Below are 23077 nucleotides of genomic sequence, written 5' to 3' on the forward strand. Positions count from 1 at the left end.
TTAATAAAATTCTGCAAGTAAGAAGTGACAATAACTCACACATTCTCTTCTAAAGTTGGAGATGTATAGTTATAGAAAAGTAATTTCCAAAAATGTTTTTTTTGAAAATGATATTGCTTTAGTTTCAGTGAATTTGTTTGAGATATATTCCACCAGAAAACATTATCTACAAGGATAGAAATCCTAAGCTGAATGCCTACAAGTCAAGTACCATATTACATCTCATTTTTGTTACAATAACTTTTCCCCATATTTATCTCAAAGCTTCCACTCACTCACTAGCAATTATTGACAACTTCACTTGTCGAGGCTTTGCCATGGCTGTGAGAACGTGACTTCCCATGACAGCGCAGACACACGGCATCCAGTCTCTCCCTGGGACTTCTAACTGGGGAAGTGTATGGTAAAAGCATAACAAACAGGATCCTGCCTGTTTTCTAATACTTCAAAGGTTTAAAAGCCAAAGATCCATCCATATTAAAAAATAAAAACCCTAGCCCAGGTGTCAGTGATTGAGCGTCGACCCATGCACCAAGAGGTCGCCGGTTCTATTCCCGGTCAGGGCCCAGGCCCAGGTTGTGGGCCCAATCCCTGGCGGGAGGCATACAGGAGGCGGCCAGTCAGTGTTCTCTCTCATCAGTGTTCTGTCTCTCCCTCTCTCTCCTTTCCTCTCTCTCTCTAATTAATACAGAGAAAAATATTTAAAACAAAACAAACAAAAAACAAAAACAAAAGCCCTCTTATTAGTCTTTTAAATTTGTAAATTTGAAACCATGTGAAACTCTTTTTTTGTAAGAATGCCCTTTCTCACATCCATATTCAGAGATATTCAGGGTATATTATTCTTCCTTCAGGTGCTGTTGATGGGTGATTTCAAATATCATCTCTAACACTTCATCGGCTATGAATGAAGTGCTAAATGAGTGGATAGTTTCCAAGCAAGTAATCCAAGTAAGTAATAGTGTTCTCACTTCTCACCTATTGGGTCTCATCCCGACATCTACTACTCCCCCACTTGAAGTTCCATATCGCCTTTACATGAGGTCTTTGTCTCTGGGGAAAGCAGTCTACATTCCTTAGTGTTACTAGCTATTCTCTTTTAGTCTATAGATTCTAGTTCTTCCCCATACTCCTTTCATATCATTTTTCAAATAAAGTTATATTGCACTTTCTTTCTCGCTGACCCAATACACTATTTTCTTCCTATGAAAACTTTATGTGAAAATGTGTATGTGTATATGCTTGATAAAATCTTTTTTTCCCAATTTTTACTGATTTATTTTTGTTACAGATGTTTCCCCCCCCCCCCACACCCTCCTCCCCATCCCGCCCCACTGTCAAATATTAAGGTCCAATATTGGGATACCGTCCAAATAGCAAGCTTACCAATGGGCGATATCTTGTAGCCCGTACAATAGGAAAAGGGCTTCTATTTATGACAGAACAAAAGATATGGCAGCTCAAAAGGAATGTAAGCAATGAGGTACATTATCTTGCAAGTATCTCTTTCCTTTCAGATAGGCAATTAGAAAAAAAAAGTTCCATGTGTTATTCAAATGCACCAGGCACAATTGTGTGCTCCTTCTAGACTAACGAAGATGAGAATTTGGGGAGGATACTGTGACCAAAGAAGTCAATACTGAAAACATAAAGCTAAACTTCAGTTTTAGGAAACCAAAAAGAATTGTGAAAACATGAAAGTACCCAAGAGGTTCCTGACTGGGATTGGATTCATTAAAGAAAGAAGAACCTGTGCTCATTTCCAAACACCTGGATGTCACTTTTGGACACATGCATATTTGTATATAAATGGAGAAGGCAGGGATTATCTCAACTCTGATTCAGAAAATTATATTAGGAGAAAGATGTGTGATGCAATAAATGCATTTCTACGATCAAGACACAAAATAGTTCTTAAAAACCTGTATAGGAGTCTCCTCTGGAGAACCATCTGTGATTGCTCTTCTTCTGTAGTGAGAAGGTGGCATGTTGAGGAAAGGTGGTTTGGACACTTGGGGGTTTTACAAACTACTGGGGCTCTATCAAACCTCAGTGAGAGTCAATGTCAGGGACATCATGTGACACTACAAATATTCTTGGGTCTTTATAAGTCAGGTTGGCATAAAACCATTGTTGGCAGCAATAGACTCTTAGATCAACTCTGCATTCCATCCAAGATGCCATTTATTTGAGGGCAATCCTATGCTTCATGTATCACCAAGAAAAAAAATACCCTAGTAATTAAATTATGATGCACTTTTGATTTAAGCTACATCCCAATCTCATAAGCTAAAATGTGTCTAAAAAAACCATGAATTTTGGTGTGATTTTTCTACCTGGATTACAAAAACCCCAAGTAAAGAAAGCTGATGATGATTCAGAAAAAACAGATCAAATAAGTGAGCAAATAACCTTCTTTTGACATGAAAGTGAGAAGAGAGAAGATAATGAGGCGCGTGTTTTCTGACCGTATGTAGATTCTCCCTTCCGCTGCCCAGTGCGAAGCTGGGCATGAGAAAGGAGGTGGGCACGAGAAGAGCTCAGAGCAAGAAAGCCAGAGCGGACGACACCGGTATGTCAGTTCGCTAGCGGGCTCCAAAAGCCAGGCAAGACCTCATCTTCTAGCAGCCAGGATCCGGCTTTGCAGCATTTTCAGCAACTTAATTTTTCTCTCTGCTCCCTTACTCAAGTCCACCCTTAGTTTCTATATTTTTTTACAGTAAGTCTCTGTCATCAGGTTCTGAATCTTAGCTGAAAATTTAGTCATGGCTACTTCTGCCCACTTTGCCGGTTGCTCAAGGCCAGTTTATCAGCTTCACTGCCTCCTGCTGCCTGCTGCTGGAGTGTCCAGTCATGGCACTGTACCCCTATTCCCTGGAACGCCCCTCCACGGCCCACAGCCGGACATTCAGCACCTGGCTTACAAGATCGTTTCCTGCTGTGAGGTCATGCGATGCTTGGTGCGTATGAGCATCCTCGTGCTGCTAAGACTGCTCCAACAGCCTACTCACTGCTCATCTTCTCTAATCCGCGGTATTCCGTTTCTGCAGTCTTGATGACAGCTGAGCCCCGATTCTGTCAGGTGTAGATATATTCGGATTATCGAGGCATGGCTGAGAAAGAATTTAGCTTTGACCCTGTGTGTTCTAGATATGGTAACATGGAGAGTTAGGGAAGAGCCGAACTATCCAGCATCGGGAAGGGAAGATTTCAGAGGCTGTGGCCTCGGGGAAGAGAGAGGTTCCATCACACAGAACCCAGATCAGCTTTCATCTCAAGTTAAATTCCAGAAAGCCTAGGAAGGGTACTTTCTAATCGAGGTTTCTATGGAAAGCCAATATGATAAAAGATAAAGTGTTACATTAGTGAGAAAAGTACTACATTATAGTTTAAAGTTTACTCTAAAGAAAAATTATTTTCTACCATTTGGGTAGGTAAAAAATATTAGAACCATTCCTATACATAATGGAATAATAACTAGACAGGCAAGGGCAGCAATGTGCCATTTGGAAATGACAGACTTTGTGAGAGCCAGCATTAAAAAAACCAGCTCTTTTGACACATGGGCTTATGCTTCTCTTGCTATATGATGCTGTTGGCAGGGTATGTTTTAAAATTAATGGAGAAAATGTATGCTTGTGTTACGTCTAAATTACTTTGAATTTTGTTTTATCATCTTTCCTGTTCAATAAATAAAATAACAGCAAAACTAAAAAAAGAAAAAAATCACTTTCAACCAGTAGAAATATAATAGGATAAATACATGGTATACAGTTTTTGTTTTTTTGGGGACCAAATAAAGTATTTTCAAGAGTAATACATCAAATGCAGTTATTTTAAGGTGGTTGGCATCCAACAAATTAATTTGATAGAGTTTTCTCTTCTCGTAGATTATAAGTAATAACCATGAATGAAATATCTAATTCAAAACATGACCATCAAAATTATGACATATCAAAATATTGCTCTTAAAATCAGATACATATCCTTCTGCCTTACAAATCCAAGTTTAGCATGCTTATCAATGGAAAAAAAAGACTGACACATAACATGGAAATGTCATTCTTGGGCTCAGATGGAACATAATCAGTTTTTTGGTTTTTTTTAATCCTCACTTGAGGACATTTTTGCATTTGTTTTCAAATAGAGTGGGAGGGAGAGAGGGAAGAAGAGAGAGAGAGAAACATTGATGTGAGAGAGACACATCAACTGGCTGCCACCCACAGGACCCCAACCAGGGCTGGGGACAAATTGCATCCAAGGTACATGGCCTTAGTGGGAACCAAACCCGGGACTCTCTGGTCTGTGGCCGATGCTCTAACCACTGAGTCAAACCAGCCAGGGTTATAATCAGTTTTAATTCTAAGTGAACTCACATTATACATTCTCTTGTTATCCCTGCCCAAACCCAGCATTTTTACCTTCTCTGCCTTCCAGGGTCTTCCTCCAAGGGGAAGGTGCACTTGGACCAGATCTCAAATAGCAGCCCGTCTGCCACCCTATCTCTGCTCCTCCTGCCAGCATTTCTATTCATTTTTACCTTTATGTGTGTCTCTTTTTTTAAAAAAAATTAAACTAAAACAGAGTGTAAAGTATGGAACACAAATTTATTTTTAATCCTCACCTAAGGATATTTTTTCTATTGAGTTTTTGATAGTGGAAGGGAGAGACAGAGAGACATTGATTGGTTGCCTCCAAAAAGTGCACTGACAGGGGTAGGGGATCGAACCTGCAACCCAGGTACTTGCCCTTGACTGGGAACTAAATCTGTGACCCTTCGGGGCACAGTCTGATGCTCTAATCATTAAACCACACTGGCTAGGGCTGGAACACAAATTATTAATCCAGGCTAAAATAATATGCATCTAATGAAACTCTTCAAGTTCTCTTCTAGTATAGCCTAAAGAAGATTAAAAGCACATAACATCTTAAATCCAAGTAAAGATGCATCAAAAAAAAAGGAAGAAAGCTACAGTTTCCATATAGCCAAGTAGTAATAACAAAAAAACCCACAAACAAACAAAGAATCAAAAAGAGAAGCTGCAGGAAGACATTTAGAAGGCAGAATGTAATTACCTGGTTTGGAAACTGACCAGGACACTGTGGTTAAGCCCTCCTTGCTACAGAGGTTCTGAGGAGTCTTTAATGACTACAAATGGTCAGGACTTCATGTCCACACCTCATCTGAAAGATGACAACCAGCAGTTAGTCCTCCCCGCCACTACTCAGGGATGGAAGTCAGTTCGAACTCAGAGAATAAAGGGCCTCCTACAGAATTCACTAGCAACATTTGCTATCCTTGAATGCCTTTCCTAACTGGTTTACGTGAAGCAAATTAGTACTTAAATATCTCAAGTGCCATGGATTAATAGAAATACATAGTGACATCATTCCTCATCTCTGCACAGAATTACAGTGATGCTATGCATTCTCCTTGAGTGAAATTGTCAAATTCTACTTCTTGGCTAATAGTGAGTAATGAGCATACAGGTGCCAGTGAGGTATTGGATGCCTATTGTTTACATATTCTTACTATCACAGTAACTTATTTTTGCCTCTTATTTTTAAAGGAACTGACTCCAGTGCAGTAATTAAAATACATTATAGTAGTACAAGTAAAATTTGGAAAACTGCCAAAGTTTTAGAGCTTATAATTTTCTTTTTTAGAGGAAAAAGTAGTTTTGACATTTTTTGTGCAAAACAGTCACTAACAGTTACTTACACTTTCAGGAAAATCACTGTTTTAATCATGACCTTTCAGCTGTCCTTGATTGAAAAAAAATTGGCCACCTACAGAAATAATTCTGTTGGGCCCTCGTCATCTACTGATTGATGGCCTCATGTGGTTCTCTGTGTTTATAATTATAAATAAAACTATATGAAAGTGGCAGAGCTTAGCTTCTATCTAAGTAGATAAAAATAAAACAGTTCTAACTGACAATACAGAGGATTTTCTTTAAATGACATTGTTCCCATGTACCTGTATCAAAATCAAATGGCATATTTTTCTTTGATTGAAGGTGTATTCTTTGGGGCGCCATACACCACAACCATTAATTTAGCACCCACTGTGTAAAACACATTGTGTCATACTCTGTTGAGGGTGATGGAATGTGGATAAAACACTCTGCATTAGAGAACCTGCTATCTGATGAAACTTTCAACCAGCTAACACAATACATATATGGACATTATAAATGCACATGTAGAGATACTTGTTTGTATGTGCATACATATGCATAAAAAACTGGGTTTGCTTAAATATATTGATATAAAACTATATACTCATACTTCAGGAACAGCATATTGATATATATTTAAGCTTATATAAATATATGTATATTAGCTACACCAGAAAGCTTTTTACTAAATTATTAGAGGTCCCTAAGTGTTAGTCCATGAGTTTTTCAAAAGAAATGAAAACAAAGACTTTTACTAGCTAAAGATTTCCCACCTACTGCACTAGCAACAAAAATAGAGCTGGCACTCAGGACTCCATTAGAAGTTTCCTGAAGCTCTGTGAGGAGGGAAAGCTTTTTAGGAGTTCAGAATAAATCATTCAATACACCAAAAAAAAAAAAAGGAGAACATTTTCCTCTTGTATTTAATTTCTATGAGTGATCTCAAAATTACAGTCTTATGCTCGACCCAGAAATTGAATTAATCAATACAATTATCTTTATAAAAATCCCTTTTATCAGCTATAGTAGTTCATAGGGTTAAAAAGAAAAAATATTGAGATTCCTTGGATAGTAGGCTTGATGTCAAAATTCAGTTATATTGAAGAGCTAGCATTAGAAATGGGCACAGTATAGGCTCTGTATTTGTGTTTGGGGGCCTACAAACATTGAGTGATTCTTATCCTTAAAACTCAAAGCAGTTATCTACTAGTTGCAATCCAAAATGATCTGTTTTATGGAAAACCACATTAGAAAAATGTTTATATGATCACATCATGAATACTGATGAAAAACACTGTCACATGAAATTTTATACTAAATTAGTCATCTTTTAAAAACAAGTAAATTCACATTTCTGGAAGTCACCAAGTTGTTCATAACCACCTCTTTAAGAGAAATTCAGTTCACTTCCTGTGATTGAAAAATTCTGAGTTATGATCTAAGGCCACAATTTCAACATATAAACTAAGAGGGAACTGAGACAATTATTCTGTTAATCTAGGTCTAGTTAATACTTTCACATGAAATACTCAGGTATTAGAGCAAAAGATTTTATATTAATTATATTTTCATACATATTTACTTTGGGAATATAATAACCTTTGGCAACTTTAAAAGTAAAAAGGGAAGGAGAACTTAATATACCTGCCTGATTAAATTTAAAAGCAGTTACCGAATAAGAAAGAAAGTTATGAATCTAAATGATCCCAAAACGCTTATCTTTTTAGTCTATTTTCACCAATTGCCCTAATTTCCTCTTATGGAGGTAAACCAAATTTGACAATATATAGAATCGATTTCAATGTTAAAAGTCCACATATCCTGCCCGGCCGGTGTGGCTCAGTGGTTGAGCATCAACCCATGCACCAAGAGGTCGCTGGTTCGATTTCTGGTCAGGTCACATGCCCAGGTTGTGGGCCTGATCCCCAGTGAGGGGCACGCAGGAGGCAGCCAATCGATGTTCTCTCTCATCGATGTTTCTATTTCTCTCTCTCCTTTCCTCTCTCTAAAATCAATAAATAAAACATATATACTTTTAAAAGTCTATATATCCTTACTTAAAGAGAATTCAACTAGCCAACATTCTCAATCAATTAGAAAATACACTGATGTTAGGAATTTGTTGAGAACAAATTTAAAACTCCTAATAAATATCCTGGAGTGGGTATAGTCTACCAACTGTTTATATCTGTTCCATATAAAAAGACATTAAAAATGTATGTTTTGGTCCAGCTTCGCACTCTCTGCTTTGAAGTGCATGGTTCTTATATATGAAACAGTTGAGGGTCGACTTGTTATGAAAACAATAGTATATACTCAGCACAGTCACAATGCCATGATAAAACAATGTGTACTATAGGTGTGGGTAAAGAAGACAAGCATTAAGTTGATATTGAGTTAGCCAGAATTCCTGTGAATTGTCATTCCATTGTAATGTATTTTCCTGAAATAAACTCCATGAACAAGTCCTGCATATATGACAGTATTTCTAAATGGAGAAACTGAAATAACAGGGAGTAAAGGCAAATTTCTGTCAAAGACAGGCTGGTCAGGTAAAGAACCTACACATTCCAGTTCACATCAATCTTCAACCAATGCTCTCTCACTGCTCCAATGTAAACCGCTCATTTTTTTTATCCTCACCTGAGGACATTTTCCAATTTTTTGTTCAGATAGAGTGGGAGGAAGGGAGTTAGGGAGGGAGGGAGAGGGAGGGAAGGGGAGAGAGAGAGAGAGAGAAACATCAACATGAAAGGGACATATCGAGTGGCTGCCTTCCGCACAACCCAACCAGGGCCGGGGACAAACTGCAACCGAGGTACTGTGCCCTCAGCGGGAACCGAACCTGGGTGTCTACCTCAGGCCAACGCTCTAACCGCTGAGCCAAACTGGCCAAGGCTCAACCTCTTGTTTTTATTCGAACATTAGGATACAAAGGAATAAATAAGTCCAAGAAATTACTCTCTTGAACTTGAAAACATACTGCTTCCTGCAGATAATATTCTGATCAGTAACCTTTGTTTCACGGGACTTGAAGAGAAAAATGTACAACTCAGAACGGTTTATTCGACAAGAAAACATTTCTATCACAGTAACTATTTGTCAACTAGCATTTTGGAACTTGGAGACATGATTTAATCAGTTGACTGTTTCTTTAAATTTGGGTAATGTCTCAGTTCCTCATTTCCAGATTAATTTAATAAGCCCTGATAAGCAGGTCTGTGCTAAATATATGCTGAAGATTCTACAGAAAATATTCCATCAGAATATGGATATCTTTCTGTTCAAGAGACATACATTTGCATGAGTCTGTTTGTGTGTGTATGCGAGTGTGTGTGTGTATGTGTATTTTAATAAGTATAACTAAGGAAACCCTGGACAAATTAAAATTTATGGCTTATTTTACATAATTTTTATAAATTCCATATTCCTATTCTTGTAATAAGGCTGAAAAAGACAGTATGGCAGGGGGTTAAAAGCTGTGTCAGAGAATAATAACTGGCTACCTAATATTCCATTACTATAATAAAGCAATTAAACATAAATAGAACACTGCTAATAGCACGGAGACAGAAATGGAACTTGGTGGGGGGTAGAGTCAGTGGAGACCCTTTAGAAGGAGATGGCTCGAACTCGGCTGGCCCTTCTGCTCTTTGCTCTTTGTGCCTCTCCTACTTCCTGCCTTGACATGAGCTGGAGTTGGCCCGCGGAAGCCCTACCAGCCCTCCTGTAAGCACTTACAACTGCCACGCGCCTCGCTGGCGGACGAGACCGCTGGAAGGAGCCCGGGTCCCTCGCAGCATGCTGGGGGAGCTGGCTGGACTGCATGCGGTCCTCTTGCATTACAGAAGAGAAACAAACTCCCACCTTATTCGATCCACGGTCACTCGGGTTCTGTTACCTGAATCTGAAGACAATTTCTAAGTGATAAGGACTCAGAATGTGCTGTCAGATAAAATCCTGGTTTGCCCACTGATCATGTGCTCTTAGATGACCTGCTCTCTCTTTGTATTGGCTTGCTCATCTGTAAAATGAGGATAATAATGATACTTTCCCCAAAGGTCTACTGTGATAATTAAATGACACAATCCATCTAACACACAGAAACCAAGGTCTAATGTTTATTGATAATTATTCATTATTACTAATTTTATTGGGCCACTGTAAGAGAGGAATTCATCCTGGCCGGGTTCCTCAGTTGGTGAGAGCAGCAATCCCTGGTCAGGGCCCATAAAGAATCAACCAATGAATGCATAAATAAGAGGAACAACAAACCGAGTCACTCTCCCCCCCCCCCCTTCCTCCCTCTCTAAAATCAATCAATAAATTAAAAAAAAAAAAAAAAGAGGAGCTCATCATGGCTCAAACTAGGCAAAAGTTAGCAGGCAGGGGACACAGACCTTCTACAAAAACCATTATCCACAAAGGGGACAGAAAAATGCTAGAGAAGAGAGACAGGGGTGGTGGGGATGGGGGTGGGGATGGGGGTGGGGTGGGAGGTGTTTAAATTTATGGCATTCTTTCCACTTGGATATCAATTTGCTGTTTTTCAACCAGATCTGCAGGATGTGATATCTACTTCAAAGCCCTCCTTTTCATAAAATTGAAACATAATCTCTAGTTGTTTATCAGAATCTCTCTATTCACGGATGTGCTTATATCTATTGTTTTGAAGAACAACAACTAATGAACTCCATGTGAGCTCACAGTGACCCCCATGAGGACAGAGTCTGCCTTCTGTTTACCACCGAGTCCCTGCACGATGAGATATGACATAGCCACCCGATATACCCCATCCCATGTACAGTCTTTTTCATCTGGGCCACAAGAAACCAGAGGAAAACCTCCTCTGCTTTTCCATATGGAAAGATCACTGTATATGTGTAACAGCAAAAGATTTTGAGTGTTTCGGATACTTTTAATTCATGGAGAAAACAGAGTCACCGGGGAAAAGAGACCTCGGATGCTAATGAGAAGGCCATGTACTCCTGCCCCCACAGGGCAAGTCCACAGTGGAGGTTTGGATGAGATGGAAAATAGTGAAAACCCCTTTATGTTTAGTCTCTGAGTGAAAAGAGGACTGTGGCCATCCCCCTGAATGACTTATCAGGGAGGCAGCAGCCTTGCAGATGTCCATGACAAGCCAGAGAAGGGTACAGGCACGGCTGCGTAGAAGGTCAAGGGTTGAGGGGCACTAATGTCCTCTCCTGACTCTCCATGGCTGGGAGTTAGCTGAGGGACAGCACTGTCTGAAGGGGTCTCACTGAGGGTTGTGATAAAGGGATGCAGATGGGAGCCACAGCACGGCCGGTGTGATTGAGGGCGTAAGAGATGCCAGCAGAGATGAACGGTCCTTTGCTGGAGATCCTGAGAGGACAAAGGCACAGCTCATCTGCCCTGGTGAGAAACAGATGAAGACTGGAACGCAGACATCGCTTCTCGCCTTTCCTCTCACCCTCGCGCAGTTAAACATATCAATAGGCATGTACCAGGACCAAAATATCAGGGTTCTTCTTTCGTGACCCCCAATGAAAGCATGCTGCAATTTTCAGTCATAACAGCCGGTTCTCTCCGAGTCATTCACTGAACAAACGAAACTTAGACTCTCTGTGCCTGAGAGGATGCCGTCTAATGAAAAAGGTGAAAGTTCCAACCCTTTACATCCAATCATATCTCTGTTTGGTAAACCAGGGGGAGAAGTTCAACTGCGTGGCTTGGAGGAGAGCCCACGCCAGCAGATTGTGCTGGGTGGAAATAACACTAGTCTGTCTAGGTAAGATCAGTGCCAATGGTTCCAACTAAAATTAGAAAAAAGGAGACAGCACCTTGGCTCATGCTTATGTTGGAGACAAGACTCTAACTCATGCTAAAGCCAAATGATGGCAATTCAATTCCTTCCTGCCAGTTGCAAATCCCTCCACTACCACCACAGTACTACCAAAAGACATTTGCAATCCAGCGCACCTAAGGAGAGAGTGATTCCTTAGATTAGTCATCGAATGGGTTAGCAATTCAAGTGCTAACAACTCAAAGGTATGCATACATTTATTCTGAGACAAGGTGCTTTTCAAAACTATAGGCAGATTGTTAAAAGAGAAAAATTAGTAGAGCCCTATCAACCTGAGGTAAAGGATATTCATTTATTAATTTCAGTGCAAAACTTAAAAAAGCACCAAGGACAGAATGACTTCACTGCCTCCACAAAACATTATCAAAAGACCTACAACCTTTTTCATGCATTTCAACAAATAAAATTTTGCTCTAAGCTAATATGTGTCAGGAGGCACAATATCATAGTGGAAAGTGGGCCAGGAATCAGGAATTCTGGGTTCTTTTTCTGGCTCTGTAACTTATTAACTATGTAAATGATACAAAATGTAACCTCTCTGAGCCTCAGTTCCTCATCTACCAAATCAGTGACTTAAATAAGTATTATACAGATCCTAGATTCTGTACTGCTCTCCAAATCATAAGTGATCAGATTATGTTTTAAATGTTGTATGATCTTTATAATACACCTGGATATTAAGTCTTTCATAAAAGTCAGATATATATGATAGACAAGGGACTCTGATTCTAATGGTAAAGAATTAAATTGTGTTGTTGTGTTTTAATTTGATCTACTGTCATGGCAATACACACACTTACCGTTAGGGACAATATCTGTGTCTCTTGGCAGATACTGTAACCTTTTTGGCAAATGCCAAAGCCACATAAAGTCATAAAGTCTCTGATGTATTCTTAGAAGAAAAGAGTATACTGCCACTAGACAGAAGGAACTTCTCCAGTGCCCCAGAGCAATTCAGGAAGTTAAACCTCTGGGGAGAGTTTCAGGTGCTGAATGAGGCAAGATCCTCAGAATATTCACCCCAAGGTCTCTGTAAGATTTAAACTGCTTTTCGTTCTGCATAGGTAAGACTATTGTATAACTATATCACTGCCCATCACTCCACTCCTAGGATTCGCAAGCAACCCACAGAATTGTATTCCAATCACCCTCCTGCTCAAAATGCTAATGAATGTCTCAACAGACCTTGGAACTTGGCTACTGTTCAAGGTTCTTTGGGGCCCAGCTTCCTCCGGTGAGTAACACCTGGCCAGGAAAGCAGACCACCATTCTCGCTGGTTGATGCTAGACTATCAATGAACTATCTGCACTGAAAACAAACCATAAGTGGTCAACAGGATAATTACTGCCCTGACTGTCAATGCATGGTGTTCTGGTTCTATTTCTGGCACTAACTCTGGGGATTCTGGGCCAAGTCCTGCGATCTCCCTGTTAAATGTTATTGATAATGATGCTTCTTGAGTACGTGCACTATGAGAGTTCTGCATTCCCAGGTTTGGCAAAAGTGTTTCCCCTCCATATCGTGCACTAGTGTGAAAATAAAATCTATATTTTATCCTCTTTCAGGTTGCAGACTCCTTTGAAAGTCTGTATTCATTTGACCTGTATTCATTTCTCAGTGGTGGGGGGAGCACCCAAATAATCTTATACACAAATGTTTATGTAAACTTAAGGGGTTCTCTGATGCTAGAAGGCGGTTCATAAACTAAAGTGGACATCCTGGTCTGGAGTACAAATCCTTTCAGTACTTATTAGCCCAACGATGTTGGAAGTGCTGAATCTGAGTTTCCTTCTCTATAAAAACATAGGTAATGAAATCAATCTCTCTGCCTATGTCTTACAACTCTGTTGAACATGAAATGTTTTAATATGAGTGTATGTGAAAACCAGCTGGTGGTGCATAGAATTCTGTGCAATTCTAAGTTGCTATTGTTGTAAATTGTTATTAAAGAACCCTGCTGTCACAAAGACTTCTAACTGTTACTACCTCTGCCCCACTGACACCATCAACCTTGGGGAGCTGTGAGTCACCAGACCCCGTTTCTAACTTACGGCTCGGAACCCTCAGACCGACTGATGGGCTGCATCCTGTACTGTGCCTATACTTTCTAGCATTTGTCTGATTACTGATCTCTGCATGCACGTCCATTGAACTGAATAAAGTCACTGTCTTCTCTCTCTGGAAATGTTTGTATAACCTAGAGTTTAACACCTACCAAAATACAGTTGCTCCTGTATATTGGTTATATTTTATTGGATAATGATATTCAGAAACCAAGATCCAGGTACTTGGTGTGCTCGTACTGTTGAAGTGTTACTGCTTCTAAGCACTATTTTCCCTTGCAAGCATAGCCTGGAAATCACTCTGTATCCAGTCACTACTTTTATCATTGAATGGTACCCCACTCTGTAGAGTTGCCACAGGACATTCAACGACTCTCCTCTGCATGATCATGTAGATAGTTTCTAATGTTTACAATTATAAACAATGCCATAATAAATAACATTAGGCATGTGATTTTCATATTGTTGAAGATACGTCTTCAGGATAAATTTCTAGAAATGGGATTGTGGGGTCCACTGGTATATACATGTACATTTGTTAGCTATTGCCTAATGTCTGTGCAAAAGGCTTGTACCAACTTCCCTCACCATCAGCAACCTATGTGAATAAAGCCTGTGCTTGCAAGTCTTCCTCGAAATCATTTCAGCAGAGAGGCTGAGCAGCGGTTGAGTGGTTGATTTACACTTCCCTCTTCCCTCTGACTACAGATACTATCTGACCATAGTGCTAACAATCAAAGAAGATTTACATAACTGTAAAAGAAAAGGAACAGAAAGAACAAGAGCTAGAAAAAAAAATCACTCTTGGAAAAAAATAAGTAGTTGGCTTTAATCACAACAGCTCAGGATGGAAACATACAGCCTAGAAGAGTCTTCCCTTTGACAGCTTAACAAACCAAGATTTTACAGTAACTTTTCCCATGGCCAAGCTTCCATTCTATCTCCTTTCTGTCTCCAAGGCCCATACCAATGTTACAACAAGTCATACACTGTACTTGAATGATCTGTTGAAATACCTGTCTAGCATTAGACATTTAGTTTGAAGTCAACACCATCGACTGATCAACACGTGTATCCCAACTCCCAGCTCAATGCTCAAGATATAAAATTTTGTTACATTTTTTATGATTGCACTTTCCTGATAAAAATTTAAAAGCTCATTAAAATAAAAATAAGCATTTCCTGAGTGCTTAATTCTGTTCCACACACCATCCTAAATGTTTTACATATATTGTCCCATTGTATCCTCTTAACAATCATACAAGATTGGTTGCATTATTACCTCCTTTTTACAGATAAGAGAATAAGTAACTCACCTAAGGTGACATATCCCACAAAAACGCTGGGAATCTGAATGGAATTTGAACTGGGGTGTGCCTCATTCCAAACACACGAGGCATGGCTTCCTGATCCCTGACGCCCCTCCTACCATAATTATGTGGGAAGTTCCTACTCTGCCTACTGTCATGCCAGAGCTCATTTTACATTAAGGATTTCAGACCATTGTGTCACTGTTAAGAATATAAGAAAAGGTTTCCAAATAGACTGTTAAAAGGCTTTCTGAGGTTTTTACCTTTCAGCAAACAAAGCTGACTCCTCTGATACAGGCACACTTTACTACACCCTTGTGACTGGGATTATGTATAAGCGTCCTATCAAAGAGTTTCTGAAAGACTGAAATGTGGTTTCCTTTCTGACAGCAAAGGAAAAATAGAAAGATGTTCTTTGCCCTCCTGTTCTAGTCTGCTTTTGGAAGTCAAGTCTGCAATTCCCAGAACTCTTTCACCAGCTTGTTACACTTCCATAAATCTGTCCAAGAATACAACACTGTGCACCCAAAAAATGTAATGTAAACTGTGAAACACGTGCACACAATACCTAGATCCAATCTGCCCTCATTGCGTATATAAGTGAAAATAAAGTGACGCTTTAACTCACAAATGCCAATAGCGCATTACTTAGATAAGTGCCACCAAATCACTATTGAAATTCTGATAGCATTTGCCTTACTGGTAAAAAAAAAAAAAAAATTACCTGTAATGCATAGTTTAAATAATTTCTTTTAAACAAAAGCTTCTTTTCTGCATTGCTTATTTATCTTTTGAGACCGACTCAGCAGGGCTATGTATTTTATTAAAATTGCCTTCAGACTGCTAATGGCAGGGCGTCTGTTAGCACAGAAAAAGTGATGGCAGTTTGACTCCTATTCCTAATATTGGGAGTTAGTCCAGACACTTAAGAGCCAGAACTCTGCTGTGCATTTGACTATGTTATCAACACTTTACTTGCTAATGATACTAGTGACAGTATTTCAGTATGATGGGTCAGACTTAAATAGGGAAGCTTATAATTGTGCTTACAGAACCATAGAAACTCTCCCTGCCCCCCACCCCACCCACATCCCTTTTATCAGAAGATCAGCTGGTGTTAAGCTTCATGACTGGGAATTAGTCGGTAAGCTTCTGCTCAATGCATTTTTTTCTTCTTCTTCTCCTTTTCCCACCTTGAATGGAGAGCCTCCAGCAGCACCTGATATCTACCCGTTCAGAAAATGACAACTGAAAGCCTTCCTGCGGAGCAACTGTGTGCCAACTACCCAGCAGAAGGTCACACTGATGACTTCCCTGTGGCTTTATTTTCCCCAGGGAATTCCACAGTCAGGGCTGACTGCTTGCCAAATGCGCTGAGTGCCACAAACCAGCAGCGCTAAGAACCCCCATCCTTCCTGATGGGAGGCAGTGAGCCACTGTGTGGAACACCTGTGTCAGCTCCTGCTCCTGGGGACACCCCAGGCAAACACTCATTCAGCTCCAGGAATGGGGCTCCCCTCCTCCAACTGGCACTTCTGCCCCAAAACTTCTCAGTAGTCAGATGATAATAGTTAACGTTTGTCAGATGTCTATAACCTCAGGGTGTTTAACTACTGTTAAAGAGGATGACTTGCCCTGGCCGGTTTGGCTCAGCGGTTAGAGCGTCAGCCTGCAGTCCAGAGAGACCCCAGTTAGGTTCCCACTAAGGGCACGTACCTCGGTTGCAGTTTGTCCTGGCCCAGGTTGGGGTCATGCAGGTGGCAGCCACTCGATGTGTCCCTTTCACATCGATGTTTCTCTTTCTCTCTCTCCCTCCCACTCTATCTGAACAAAAATGAAAAAATGTTCTCGGGTGAGGATTAAAAAAAAAAAAAGGATAACTTAAATCATCTATGAGTTCAATATTTCACTGTATGCGTCTAAAGGCCATCGGCATGATGAATGAATCCTGTTATTGCGGAAGTAAGGACGGCGTTCTCCATCACTTCCTTCCCAGGCTACCCAACCACCTTGTGGCCCAGAAACTCAGCCTGAAACGTGCAAGGCCTGATTCCATAGAAGAAAAATATGAAAAAATTCTGTCGGTGAAAAGGGCAAGAAAGAAAATGGACACAGTCAATTAAAACTTTAAAGAACTATGCATATGAAAGCAGAGGTAGCTGGAGGAAGAAGGGCCTAAGGGAAGTTTTGGGTTGCTTGTTTGTTTGTTTGTTTGTTTGTTTGTTTGTTTGTTTTAGATGGGAATCCTGAGCATGTTTAAATATGAAAGTTTTCAGAGGAGAAGGTCAAGATTCCAGAGGGAAGAAGCAACGCTTCTGGAACTGCCAGAGGAAGTGGAGGGAACGGCCACAGGCACAGGTGAAGACCCTGGCTGTCCCGCGGAAGAGAGCCTCCTTCACCCACAAAGGGACGGGAATCACCCCGGATTCAGAGTCAGCCATTTCAGGTGAGGTAGGCATGCCCGCTCCTTCAAGAAATAATGTTCAAGAGTGATGTCCACACATCTCTGTTTAATCATAACACTGATTCCTATTCTTATGACTAATGAAAATTAGAGTAAACAAGAATTTACAGGAAAATTATATTACATACTCATACACAAACAGGTTTTATATATTTGTTCCTGAAAACACACACACACACACACACACACACATTCATGCAATATGTATATTTATATTTTGCATGAATATTCCAGTAGCCAAATAATGGAAATCTAAGTTTAGATACCTAATTACAGTTTTAAAATCAGTTTTTAATGTACTGATTTAGGTTTGAAATATTTTTAATAAAATAGTTATTTGGAAATTACAAAATGCTACTACAGACCACTAGTAGAAGGTACATCCACCTCTTAAAGTTTCATTTTGAATAGTCACTTTGATTCTTTGAAATAATAGTAGTAATACTTTTAGAAATAATGCTTCTTTCTAAGGATCAATAATATGTTCTCTAACCTAATAATTTTTCTAATGATAAATATGGACTTTTATCTCTGTAATTTATATAAAATAACATCTCTTATTTTCTCATTTATATTAAAAAATGGTCACTTCTAATTTAATCAGTTTTGTTTTTTTATCCTCACCCAAGGACATTTTTTCATTTTTTTTTTTTTTTCAGAGTGGGAGGGAGAGAAAGAGAGAGAGAAACATTAACGTGAAAGGGACACGTCGAGTGGTTGCCACCCGCACGACCCAACCAGGGCCGGGAACAAACTGCAACCAAGGTACATGCCCCTAGCGGGAACCGAACCTCGGTCTCTCTGGACCACAGGCCGACGCTCTAACCACGGAGCAAAACCGGCCAGGACTAATTTAACCAGTTTTCATTCACAACCTAATATGTGCACAGAGGATTAACAAATATAAAGGAACTGCAAAGATAATAATAGTGCGCGTCTTCTCACAGGAAACAGTGTCGGTCACTGGGCAGGCTAACATAGGTTATAGACCCCGAGTCATCAGGCTGGTAAATTTCAGAGCTGGTTCCAGAATTCATGTCCTCTAATTCCTACTAAGTTGTTATTATTATTTTTTAATATGTTCTCATTGATTTTTTTAGAGAGAGAGGAAGGGAGAGAGAGAGAGAAACATTGACATGAGAAACGTCAATCGGCTGCCTCTTGCATGTTCCCCACTGGGGATCAAGCCTGAAACCTGGGACATTGAACCAGGACCTCTCAGTCCACTGGACGACGCTCAGTCTGCTGAGCCACACCAGCTGGGCTAAGTTGTTATTTATTTTATTTTTTTTTGGTACATACCCCTAGTGGTAATCGAACCCGGGACTCTGGTCCACAGGCCGATGCTCCAACCGCTGAGCCAAACCGGCCAGGGCTAAGTTGTTATTTTTTTAACTACTTTGTTTCTCCCAATAAATATACTTTGGGGTCATGTGACAATTATAATAAAACCATAACAAAATTTTCAAACATCTTCCTTTGCGAATAGAAGATAAAATTTATGACTTATGTGTATACTTATACAAGACTATGCAGTTAGTTTTGGTTGAGATTATAAATGACAAATAAATGGGAAATTCGGCTATGCCAAGGAACTAATTAAATGCACACTCTTTTTAACTATTACATGTCATTGTCATTAATGTACCTATTACAAAACAATAAATTACTATACAAAGTCAAAGAACGTGATTCTAATTCAAAAGAGTTCTTCCATTCAAGGACATGAAAAAGAAAAATGATAGCCATACCATCTATCATTAGTTCATTGAACACAATCATCAGACAATATCCTGATGAGATAAAATTGTCCTGATCGTTGTTAATTTAAGTTTATTTTCATTTATAACTCACATTCTGTAGATAAAGTGTAACTTTTAAAATGCTTTACACAACCTGCAAGTCTGAGTGATCCGTAAAACATGTAAGACATATCATCCCCCGTACTGGCTAAAATCCCTTTAATGATTCCCATCTCACTCAGAATAACAGTCAAGGTCCTACCATGGTCTACCAGGCCCTCTGTGACGGACTCCACAACATCCTCCCCATTATCATCCCTTGTCCACTCCTACTCTCTTCCTACCTACTGCCCTTCTCCAAACTCCTTCAACACACCAAGCTTCCTCTTTATCTTGTTCTTGCCACTGAACATAACTCCCTTCACCCATATATCTAAATGCTCCCCACTCTCACTCCATTCAGGCCTGTGCTCCATTCTCTCCTTCTCAAAAAGTATCACACAGCATCAGATACAGTCTCCCACTGTTCTCCACATAATCCATTCTATTTCTTCTTAGTACTTATCTCCATAAACATATATATCGAAATCTTGAACGGAGGTTTTCCTCCACTAGACTGGAAGCTCCAGGCGGGCAGTAACTGCTGTTGTGTGAATGAATGGATGGAAGGACAGGTGGATGACCATCTTTTCATTCCATCTAGCTGAACAGGAAACTTCTTCAGAGAAACAATGGTTTTATTAACAAATCCTAAAATTATTGATTTCTTAAAAAATCAGTAAAATCCAAAGTATCCATATTGATTGTATTCTCTATCAAATTATAAATTGGTAGAGATGGCAAATGCTGATGGTGTTTTCTGTGTGTGTACACAGTGCTGTGTGCAGAATTATTTGTATTCCACAATCTGGAAGGCAGCATAGTGCAGTAGGCCTGCGTCACGGCAGGAAACACAGAGTACCTCTGTTAATAGCATTTCAGTGACCCTGGGTGGAAACTTAGGTTTGAAAACAGGAGGACCAGATGGAGGTTCTTTCTACCTCTAAAAGACTGGAGATATCTGAAGTATTTTCTCTCCCTTTTTGATTTTGCTTCCAAATATACAAAACCCAAAAAAGAACCAGCTTCAATGTAAAGTCAATATTTACATTAAGAGCTGGATGCCAAGAAGAACCAGCACTTTGGGTTTCAATTTATTTCTTTTTAATGTTTAGTTCAGGGATATTTGTAAACTGAAAATTTGGGAATTTTCTACCAGAAAACTCTTTATAAAAGTATCACTCAGCCCTGGCCGGTTTGGCTCAGCAGTTAGAGCATTGGCCCCTGTACCAAAGGGTCATTGGTTCAATTCTGGTCAAGGGCCCATGGTACCTGGGTTGCAGGTCTGGTCCCCGGCCTAGGTTGGGGTCACGCAGGAGGCAACCAATCGATGATGTGTCTTTCTCACATCGATGTTTCTCTCTCTATCTCTGTCTGTCTTCCCCACTTCCTCCCTCCCTTCCTTCCACTATCTCTAAAAATCAATAGAAACATATCCTTTGGTGAGGAATAAAAAAAAAAAAAAAGAGGTTCTCAATTCTGCAAGAATCCATGCAGACATACTTACAAACTCAATTACTTAGGCATGTCATTCTAATCAGCTTTTTTCAAGCCTCTCCATATTTAGCTATAAGCAGAGATGTTAGCTAGATCTACTTGAAATTATTTCCCTTTAAGATGGAGGGTGGTGTTCTTTCAAGACATATAACAATGCTAATCTGTGTAGTCTCTAATGCCAATGCTAGGGATTCACTAAATCCCTGAAGCATCCAGGGAGAACTTCAAGCTTCGCTCCTTTCTGAGTAAGCCATGTTCCTTAAAGAGATGCGATCAGACTGAAGCACAAAGGCATTTCTCTCTGTGTGATGAAATTGCAAACCCACCGGCAGTTGCTCGACAGGAGACCCGGAGAAGCGAAGTCTAACTCCAGAGCAGTTGTGGAAGTGGTAACACGGGAGGGGAAACAGAGAGGGCACGGATCCCCAAGCCTCTGTCAATAACTGAGCAACAGTAGTGAGAGCTGTAATCACTGTTCAAAACAAGTGGGAGGCTTCTCTGAACTGGAGATGAACAGAGAGCCATCAGACACTCACGGGTGACACCCAGGGCAGACGGGACTGCAATGTCAGCACGGTCCCAGCTGACTGAGAAGGGTGACAAACACCAACTCTTCTTTGACTATTGGGATCTTCCTATTTACATAGAAATTGTCTGTTTTAATTAACCTTCACTTTACACATGGTAGTCAACATTCAGTACTTAAAATTAATGTTAGCAAACAGATTGATTCTGGAGTGTCAAGAGCTTCTAGAGGTGTACCCAAGCCCTAAGAATGGAGCAAAGAAGAAAGAAAACGTGGTTTTCATGAGCCAAGCATTTTTTCTGCTACAGTTACATAATTAATCATATTTGATATGTTTTAAGGTTTTGATTCTGAAAAAAAATTATCAAGAAACCTTCACTTCAAAATAGCTTATATACCATAAAGAATAATAGAAATCAGGGTACACCAATATATATTATTAGGTTAGAAATTTCTTCTAATCTTGAAAATACCTTTAAATTACTTTTTCACCTTCAAATCCTAAAACACTCAAGCCTTAGACTTTTTATACAAAGGTTTTAGTCTGCAAAAAGGAGAACATACCTTTGAGCACATACAAGAATTAAACAAAAGGCAAGAGACGAGAGAACTCCGGAACTGATGGCAAAAGAACAATCAGCAAATGATAATGCAAATGTCCTGACCTGCCGAGTGTCCTAGTCCAATCTCTCCCACTCCCGATGTCCTTGGTATTAACTATAGCTTCCAATGCTAAAAAAAAGAAAAAAGAAAAGTATTTAGAGAGATATCAAAGTCACTCCAAAATAAAATACCCAGGTGAAAAAAAAATTAAACATCATAAAGTGAGTTAAACATGATTCCTACAACAAAACTGTGGAAGTCATTTTCAAGGGACCCGATTCACAGCCACAATAGGTCAGACTCATAGGACTATGCCAGTTAATGGTTGATAAATGAATGAACCTTTATAAGTGACAGTCAAGATGTAATGACAGTTTAAGTGTAAAAACAGCAGCCAGTTATTTTGAAGCTGTACCAGTTAAATGATCAGTTCAGTCATGTAAGCACATGTGTGTGTATGTCGCCCTGGGACTAGTTTTATTGAGAGAAACAATTTTAACCATCTTTATAGTCCACGATGGTTAATGTAAAGTATACCTATAGTACATTACTTACAGCTACAGTACTTTATGGAAAACATGCCAATGGGCACTAAAATATATTAAATACAGACTAGCACTCATCAGAGCACAGTGCAACGTTGTGCTAGGATGCTGAGTTGTATAAAATCACGAGGTTGACAAATTCACTGGTTGATAAAATCACGAGGTTCACAAATTTCTAGGTTAAAAACAACAAAAGCAAAAACAGCAAAATAAAAACAGAATACCCTGTTTATACTCAGTCACTTTGCCAGAGACAGACGTCAGTGTCACAAAGACCAGGATTTAATCATTGGTCCCAGGACAGAACAGCTACAGGTCTTTAGAAATTCATTTAAGCTTTTGTAGGCTTACTTTCATGAACTTTAAATGGTTTCATAGTCTTGACATGAACCCAAGTACTAAAAAAAACCAGAAACTTTCAATACATATAACTATTTTATTATGATTTTATTATTTATTTACAGTTATAGAATAACTTTTGTAAGGGGAAGTTCATCAGCTATTTTCAACTTTTTAAGCTTTGGCTCACAAAATGATTAAGTTCTATGATTTTTAAATGTTTAAACATTGATTAATGATTTATTGTGATCTTGTTGGCAAAATAATTATTAATATTGTAAAAATATAAATTACATAAATTTTCTTCCTTGTATCATCAACCTTGAGTATGTGATTGGTGATCGGTATTTTTGTTGTTA

General features: G+C 39.4%; 1 protein-coding gene across 3 annotated transcripts in view; it reads right to left on the reverse strand.

The window, feature by feature from the left end:
- SOX5 (SRY-box transcription factor 5) overlaps positions 1-23077 on the reverse strand; it is a 960413-nt gene that overhangs the window by 618532 nt on the left and 318804 nt on the right. For 2 of the 3 annotated variants that reach the window (XM_036251468.1, XM_036251466.1), the window contains exon 2: positions 21897-21963. The exons of the other annotated variant lie outside the window; for it this stretch is intronic. The gene's annotated coding sequence lies outside the window, so the exon portion shown is untranslated. The remainder of the gene's footprint in view (positions 1-21896; positions 21964-23077) is intronic. 3 annotated transcript variants of the gene reach the window in all.

This window comes from Molossus molossus, unplaced genomic scaffold (genome assembly GCF_014108415.1).
Source record: "Molossus molossus isolate mMolMol1 unplaced genomic scaffold, mMolMol1.p scaffold_m16_p_10, whole genome shotgun sequence".
Classification (NCBI taxonomy): domain Eukaryota; kingdom Metazoa; phylum Chordata; class Mammalia; order Chiroptera; family Molossidae; genus Molossus; species Molossus molossus.